Genomic DNA, 8,064 nt, shown 5'->3' with positions numbered 1-8,064 from the left:
ACACCTCTAAAATTTTTGATGCCCAGTGGCTTGATTAAAGCTTCAATATCTTGGTTTGTAAACGGCTCTTGTTTTTTTTAAACTTATTCATGGCTCTTTTAACACCTTTGCCTTGTTTCTCCATGGCCAGGTTATGGCGCTTCAATTCATCTAATTCTGCCTTATTTTTCTTGGCATCTATTACTGTTTTTGCTATGGCAGCTGATCCCCCAGCCAAGCTCCCAACAGCCCCAAGTGCTGCTAAGATGGCCGGGATAGTAAATATGAAACCCCCCACATGTGATTTTTTTCTGGATTGCTGTAATTTTTTAATTGGGGGGTACTAAGCAACAATTTCATACCATGGCCCTTTGCAAGACAAGAGCTTTTTTTCTTGCGCTGCTTTTTGGTTAAAAGACTATCAATAGTTTTAAGAGATTTAAGACCTGCATAAGGTATCTGATACATAACACCCTTGGCCTTCATTCTAGGTTTATTATATATATATTCACAGCCCCCACCCCAGTTTTTGTTTGGTGTTCATAGCTATGGTGGTCCCCAATGCTGCTATTCTCTCACTCAAAGAAGCATCTTTGCTTACAAATCTACCAAATGCAGCCTCTTCTAATTTCTTGTCTGCAACATGTCTCTTGTCAAGATCAGAATGTGTGTTGTATGCTATGTCATGGTCTCTACAAGCAGCATCTAGGGGATTAACACCAGGATCCCTTCTGTTTAATTTATGCTCCAATTTTGTGCCTGGACCACAATACTGATAGCCTGGAATGTGTAGTTCAAATGGCAACTTGTTTATAATGTCATTAACCAACCCCCGACCCTCAGAAATATTCCAAAATTTAGGTGGTAGAGTATTAATAATTTTTATAAGATATCCAATCCCCTTAGTGTCATTCACTATAAAATTAGACAATTTGGTGCTTACATTTCCATAATTCCAACTTTTTCATTGTAAAAATTGTGGTTGCCAGCATTTTCCTCCCCAGCTATCACCAATAACCTATCTACAAGTTTCCTGACATCATCAACCCACACAAATTCTTTAGGCAGGGTGTTGTATTGTTTGATTCCACTGCCAGTCTTGAACTGTGACCATATGGGCTTGATTAAGTTGTTGTATTTTGCTCCACTGCTAGACTTGACTCTTTTTTGTGTGGGATCATTGTTCTGGTATAGAGCATCTGATTTTATTAATATTTCTTTGTAGTGCTCATAATCTTGATCTGTATAGTTGCCAGGCCTTTTCCTAGTCATCAGTTCCCACAATCCAGGTGTGCCGGGATATTTAACAAAAGCACCTCTTTCTCCAAGATGAGATTCTGAATATACAATAACAATATAACATCTCCCATAAATGTTACTCTGAAATTGCCAATTCTATGTATGATGCTACCATCACGCTCTGTGTCAGCATATAAGCCAAAGACCTCATCTTTGTTGTCTTTAGGTGTGCTTAAATATTTTTTAACAAGAAGACCCAATTCAATAGGATCCAGAGTAGCTTCAATTCTTCGAGGAGCAACAGGACTAGGTGTATGAATACTAGAAAGTGGGGTGATTGGATAATCTAATATGTTCCTTGCAGCTACAGGTACAAGCTCTGTGATCAAATTTTGATTTTGCTCTGTAACAGTTTTGATATTTTTACCTAATTCACTAATAGCATCAATAATAGGCTGTTCTGTTTGTTTGTGTTGTTCATAAATTCCTCGGTTCTCTGATTTCCATCCCTTAAATCTTTTTACAAGATAATCCCTTAATTTAAGATCGTCAATGATTGGCCTTTTCATGGTTATTTATATATGTTTCAATGTCTAGAAAATTGTTGATTTTATTTCTGTATTTGCCACTATTGGGTTTTCTTGTCATATCAATTGTGACAAACCCATAACTGTTTTGATTCCAGCACCTACTGCAAAACTTGGAAAAATCATTGTAGCTCAAGTCCCCACCTACATATTCATCATGTATGTGTTTGAGGTTGGTATGATCTTGATGAAACACACATATAAAATTGCTGTTGTCTCGGATCAGCTGCTTCGGTATTTTTGAAAAAGTCTGTGCCAGATAGAAGCAATCAATGTTTTTGTGTCGGCCCTGTGTAAAGAAATTTCTAACCTTGTTTTGATTATCCAGTATAATGTCATCAAACACAACAACAGAATTATCGAGACATTCATGAAGTGCCTAAACATCTGATTCAAAAGTGGCAATATCCAATCCATCATATAGCTTTATCAACTGCTGATATTTTAATTGTTCCAAGCTCTTAGAGAAAACATACAAGTGCCTGTTTTTTCAGTCTAACCAGTTGGGTGCCAATAAAAAATTATCAATCATTAGTGTAGTTTTACCACAAGCCGATGGCCCAACAATAAGACATCTAATATTATCAGGCAGCAACTTGCCATTTCTCTTAATCTGCTGTTCAGGTTCTGGCAGCCTTTTTATAACATCCCAGGTGCTCATATTATCACTTTGTCTGCATCGATCCAGCTGTGTTCTGGAAGTCCTAACCATTTGACAAATAACTTGTTGCCTTTTCTGCGGATGATTTTTTCTATGAGATATGTGTCAGGCTGTTTAGTTTTGCTGAGTTCTTCTTCATAGAATCTGCCTTTGAGAATTTCTCCTCGGTGATCTTTCATTATATATGTGTTAAGGGTCCCAGGTTTAACTTGAACCACTGTAAATAATTCAGTGCTCCAGTTTCTTGTAAAGCCTCTTTTGAATAAGTGCTTATATTTGCTGATTCTTACTTGATCACCCACCTTGTATTTGGCCTTTCTTGTTGTTGGCTGGTATCTAGGATAATAAACAGTCCTGATCAATTTTTGCTCATCAGATGAAGTTACTTCAGAGGGTTTCATGTTGATTGTGGAATGGACCGAGTTGTTATATTTATGTAGAAGTTCTGGAAGAATATTAATTCATTTATAATTACCTTGAAGTGTAAATTGTTTATACATAAGATTTTTTAGGGTTTTGTTGAATCTCTCTACAATTGAGGCTTTGAGATCACTGTAACTCGAATAATGTTGTATTGACTGGCTTTTAATAAATTGTTGGAACACATAATTATAAAATTCTTTGCCATTATCTGTTTGCAAATAGCGCGGTGATCTTCCACTCTGATTGATGATTGTCCTGAAGGCTTCTGTAACACATTTTCCAGTCTTGGATTTGAGTGGCACAGCCCAGGCAAATTTTGAAAATGTGTCTATTACAGTGAGTAGATACTTGTAGCCCTTGTTGATTTTGTCTAAGTTTTTCAGCTGTCCACTTGCCATCTCAATCAAGTCGCTCTGCCATAAATCATCTATGCCTTTTGTGACTACTGGCAGTCTCTTATAATTATGTCTGGCTTGTCTGTGTAATTCATCAACAATAATTTGTCTAGACATAATATGAAAACAAGAATATTGCAACTATGGGGTGTTCAGCAGCTGATACTACAGGATTTTCTAAATATAATTTGTCTCCTATTTGTATATGAAATTCCAGAGAGCCATCATCTTCAGCATAAGATGTTTCTAATGTATTGGGATCTGTAAAATCCTCTAACTCTACACTGGTGATTTTTGGTTTGTTGTCAGCATTTGTTATTGATAAGGTGGGGTAGTGGTGTGCCTGTTTTTGAAGCCAATATTTGATCTTGATTGGTCTCAGTGTGCCCCCAACAAAAAACTGGTAATAAAATTGTGCAGGGGACAGCATATATATTTTGCCACCTGGTGTAAATGGTGAATCATATTCTTTGTTGGGGATGCTGTACAATTCAAGAATTACTGTATGTTTTGGATTCTCAATTATGCCGGTTATTTCTTTTTCTGCTGTAAGCAATCTGCTTGTTACAGATTCAAGGTGCTCATTGATGGTCCTAACAACATAATCATGGCCTGGCTTGATCTTTATGTCCACAACAAGTTTCTTGTATTGTTGCACAATCTCTTGAAGCTGGGTTGCAAAAACAGACAGAGCATTTGCTTGATTGGATTCCATGGTCCCTAGTTGTTGCTTGATATTAGCTACAATTTGTTGCAAATTTTCAATAACTGCCAATTTTGAATTTTGGGCAGTAAGATCATGGACCTGTCTTCTGATATCCTCAAACAGGGCATGCAGTTCATTAATATGTTGATTAGTTGGTAGAGTGGCCACTGTCTGAGTAAGTTGTTTGATCTCTGTCTGGATATTCTTGATATTTTCTGATTTCAATATGCGATTCACTGCTCTCTTAATATTTTTAAGTTCCTGTGATGTAGGCAGATTTGTTACAGTATTTTGCAAAGATTCAAGTGCCAATTTCACATTATTTAATTCAGATGCATCAGCCACATTTTGCATAGCATTTTGGAGCAGGGCTATATCTGCCTGAGTGGGTGTTGATTGTTGTAAAATTTCAAGTTTTGTTTGGATATCATCGATCAAGTGATGAAAATGAGATAGCTCAGATTCAGTGTTGAGGTTTTCAAGCTTTGTGATCTGTTGCTGGACACTGACAAGGGTGTCTACAATACCAGGCAGGCGGGATTCTTGTACATTTGTCAAATCACTTTGCACTGCTGCTATTGTACCCTCAAGATGGGTTATGGTACTTTGAATTTTTCCAAAATCTTCATATGTTTCAAGTTGCAGCTTAATGTTGGCAACACTCCGAGTTATTGCACTCAAAGCATCAGAAGATGGCAAGTTGTTCATAAAATTTTCAAGTGTCTCAATTTTTTCTTTAACCTCGGCTACGGCATTGTTCAAGGGGTCCAGATTAGGTATCTGGAGTGATTGAATCTGTTCCTTTAGAGTGGAAATCACTAGATCAAATCTTCTTGTGATTTTATGCTTTTGACAATTGTTTGGAGCTGTGTCTGGACATTGTTTATCTGCTCTTCCAATTGCTGTTTCAATTGCTCAGAGTTGGTGGCCTGGGTCATAAATTTGGCTTGAAGAGCTGCTACAGCTTCTTCTAAACTTTGAAAATTATCCAATGTGGCCAAGTCAGTATATTTTTGAAGCATCAATTTGAGTTCAGAATCAATTTTAAGAAGAGGGTCCATGCATTGTGATTGCAAATTTGTAATTTCTAGTTGAAGACTGGCATTGAGTGTGGTTTGTAAAGCTTGTAAATCACTTCTTAATTTCTTGACTCTGACATCAAGCATCAGAATCTCATCACTGTGATCTTCATGCCTTGTATGGCCAAATATATCATTAGGCATTTTTGTTTTAGTGGTTATTTATTATTGAATATCTGATTCTTAATTCTATAAAAAAAGGTATAAGCTTGTCATAGGATGCCGGGACCTCAATATATAAGCAGTCACCAGCAGAAACAGTATATACAGTGCCAGAAATCATGTTTGAGTGCTTAATTCTAAAAATATTTCTCCCTACTGAAATCTTGACATTACCGTCAGGGGTTGTAATAAATTGCAATTGACCACCTACAGGTAATTGGTAATGATTTAAATTATTGTTAAATATGTACAATGTTTTACCTGTTTCATCATCAACATCTGTAAGTATGCTGTTCAGATGAATAATTAACAAAGCACTTAGTTTAGATATTATATCAAAAGAGGGTTGTGGTGTTGGCAGGTCCATAATAGCCTGTTTTTTGAACCCAAATAAGTTCATAGGCATGTTTATTTATTTCAAATCATGCTCTGTAATTGGGCATTGATTACCACTTTTCAAATCACAATGACCCCATGGTAGAGTATGTATGCCACATGACAAAATGCATCTCTTGTCATCATGTGGGTCCAGAGCCACTTTTCTTACAATATTTGTAGTCAACAAGTGATCCACACTCTGAATTCTATTTTCTGATGTTCTGATTGTGCTACATGATTTGAGGCAATTTTTGTAATCTTCAAATTCAAGCTCTTTGTCAACAATTACTCTGCCAATGCCCTTGGCTTTTTTTGCAACAGCGCCACTACATGTTTCAAAACTGTACATCTTGGCCCTTAACCCAGCAAATGCCACAATAACATCACCAAGTGTCTCATCTTTTAACTTGCCAGGCACCTTTTTGTTGTGGTGTTTAATTTTTGAATGTTCAGTGGTATCAAAATATTTAAACAATTCAGGCTGTGCTATATCTTGATAAACATCTTCTGTTTGAATATCAAGAATAAAACTATCTGTGTCCATGTACATCAGTTTTATACGATCCTTATAAAAAGGCTTCAACACATTATAAAACAATTTTAACATGTGTAATTTGGCCAATTCCAATATCACAGCCCCTACATAAATAGGCTTATCAAACTTAATCTTTGTTTTTTTCATGTTGAAAAGTGCCATATTTTCATCATAAATTCTTCTGTAATTGAAGTTGTGCTTTGCAATCAATTTTTTGCTCCGGCTGGGGTCAGTAATTATTTTAACATCAATATGTTTTCTGACATTTTCAATTGTTTTGCCATACACTGAATTGACCATCAATTTAAACAAGGTCTTATCAAATTGGCTCATTGCAGATGTTCGAAGCTCTGTGTTTGTATCAATATATGGCTTCAACCATCTTGAGTGCCTGAACCTCAAAACCTTTCCAACTTTGGTCACTTGAACACCATGTTTCATCAGGAACTGGAGGTTTTTGTAATATATGACATAATCCTGTTTCGGCTCTAGAGTCATCATCAATTTCTTCTGTTTAGAGCCAGGTGAGCACTCAACCTCAGGAATTGGGGGCAGATCAGAAAATGTGTTGTGTAAATCATCAGGAATTGTCAGATCAACCTCTAAGAACAGGCCATAGTTACTGTCATCAAAATCATGAAGATCTTTAATATTGAAATCTTAAACCCACTCAAGCCCTGCATATGGCAATTTATCCATCATAGCATAACCATAGAGGCTGTTGGCATCTACATACAGTATATAATTTGATGGATCATAATCAGGAATATATTTGTTATTTGCTCTGGCATATCTCTGAGAGCATTGCACCATGCCCCCTCTTATACATTGTTCCATAAACAGATACATATCTTGATCCTGGATCAGATCCAACTGCATTTTAGTGTTCAAAAACATTGCAGACCATGCTAGGCCCGGAGCACTGTAAAAATACATTGGATCCAGCTTATAATTTTGCATGGAAGATTTTCTAAATGCCTGCAGTATATCAGCTAAGAGGGTCACATCAAGTTTTAAATATGCCTTGTGATAATCACCAAATATCTGGCATTTTAAATTGTTCCACATCAACTGGGCATGGTGATAATCATCATCAGTGATTCCAGATCCTCTGATTTTGCTGTAAAACTCTTCTTGTGGTGGCAGAGAACACTCATCAAATTTAGAAAAATCTGTAACATAATCATATGGATATACACCCTTCCGCCTAATTAATTTCAGGTCCTGATTTGGAAACAAAGCACATGTGATTTTGAATTGATCATCAGATAATTGAGTGGCCAGTGTAGCCAGGCTAGCCGATAAAATTCTGTATGAATCAAGAAATCTTAAGTGAATAGGAACACCATTAACTTTAATTATTTTGCTAATGGCAATATATTTTTCATTATTTTCAGCTAAAATATTTAAATTCTGCTTGTCAAACCCCTCGTACCTGATCAAATGATGGAAATCATAATTGGATGCTCCATGGCAAAATATAGGGACAAATTTTGGTCTCTGGATCTTAATATTACAGCTATTACACAGTGCCATTAAGAATTTACCATCTGTATGAGAATGGTGATGAACCTTGATATTTGTATCTGAAAATTCAGAATCACATATCGGGCATTTTTCTGCATTGTTGAAATCTTCAATCTGTTTCTCTGTTAAAGGCAACATGGGTTTTGATTTTAATAAGACATTAGATGCTATGTAAGCAGCTTTTTATTCCATCCCACATCTCATCCTTATTGTTACAACTAGCTTTAAACTTATTATAGTTTCCTTGGAAATGTTCTGCAAATTTTTGTCTTTCGTCTTCTTCCCTTAGCTTCTCTAAGTGGGGTTTCTTGCTCACCTGGTTTTGGGTTATCTTCTTCAATGTAAGATTGATTTCTCCTATTAGCAAGATGTGGTCTGAATTAATGTCAGCTC

Source organism: Lepisma saccharinum, chromosome 5 (assembly GCF_977018435.1).
Source record: "Lepisma saccharinum chromosome 5, izLepSacc3.1, whole genome shotgun sequence".
Lineage (NCBI taxonomy): Eukaryota > Metazoa > Arthropoda > Insecta > Zygentoma > Lepismatidae > Lepisma > Lepisma saccharinum.
Note: the sequence above shows the minus strand (reverse complement) of the source record.